Source organism: Semicossyphus pulcher, unplaced genomic scaffold (assembly GCF_022749685.1).
Source record: "Semicossyphus pulcher isolate SPU_LCO1_2020_fin unplaced genomic scaffold, fSemPul1.0.p SCAF_26, whole genome shotgun sequence".
Taxonomy (NCBI): domain Eukaryota; kingdom Metazoa; phylum Chordata; class Actinopteri; order Labriformes; family Labridae; genus Semicossyphus; species Semicossyphus pulcher.
Window position 1 is genome coordinate 6,801,677 of NW_027211700.1, and position 975 is coordinate 6,802,651.

Genomic DNA, 975 nt, shown 5'->3' on the forward strand with positions numbered 1-975 from the left:
GGTTGGAGTTAGGAGGCATCCACTGGGAACAGGAAATCAGGGTGGACCCCACGTCTGGTGGGCTTCCAAGTCAGCAGGGCACCAGTGCTGGTGTCGAAGTCGCCTTTTTTTCTGAGTCTTTAAGTCCACTTGTTATGTAGAGATGAGGTAGGCGGTGGCTTCAGGTGGCTTGTCAGGTGTAAAAAAGCAACCAAGAAGCTCAGTGGCACCTCATTGTTGCTTTGAAGTGCACCTGAGATGGTTGGACTGAATCTCGTCTATGTGCTCGCTGCACAAACAACCATTCTCCATCCATGCACGTGCTCAGGTGAGCGTGTCAACCTCTTTTCCTCCCCTGGGTGCATCTGACCCTGTTTAGCCCCCCAAACAGCTGGTCTGTCAGATGTTCTCGAGCACACACTAACACCTGGAGACACCAGCGCTCGTCTACTTCTACTGAGTTTCAGGTAGCAGCGGCGGTTTGTGCACACAGACACCCATCACTCACACACTAACACTCCGCCCTCACACACGGGTTCTTTGACAGCATCTTGTAGTAACTCTGGGGCGGGCTCAAGTCCGTACACTCATGTGAGCCTGAGTAACCGGGGATCTGTGTGTCTGCTCGTTGAGCGCTCCTCCATCCTCCTCGTGTCTTTCTCCTGGTTCTCTGTCCTCTCCTCCTCTCTGTTGCTCCTTTCCTTCTCTCCTGGTTTCGTTCAGGCAGCGCTGGACTGAAGCATCACACTCCTCCTCCGTCTCCTTCGCTTTGCTCCAAGCCGTCGCTGGCTTCTCCAGTCCTCCTCGTCCTCACTGCTCTCTCTCTCTCTCTCTCTGTGTGTGTGTGTGCTTCTCTCAGCGTAGTTTACGAGGAGCAGCTATCCTTTCTTCTCTTCCCTTCATCTTGTTTTTTCCTTCCCGCTTGGTTTCCCTCTCTCTGCTTCAGCCCTCCACCTGCCTCCGTCTCTCTCTCTCTCTCTGAGCCAGTAGGCAGCC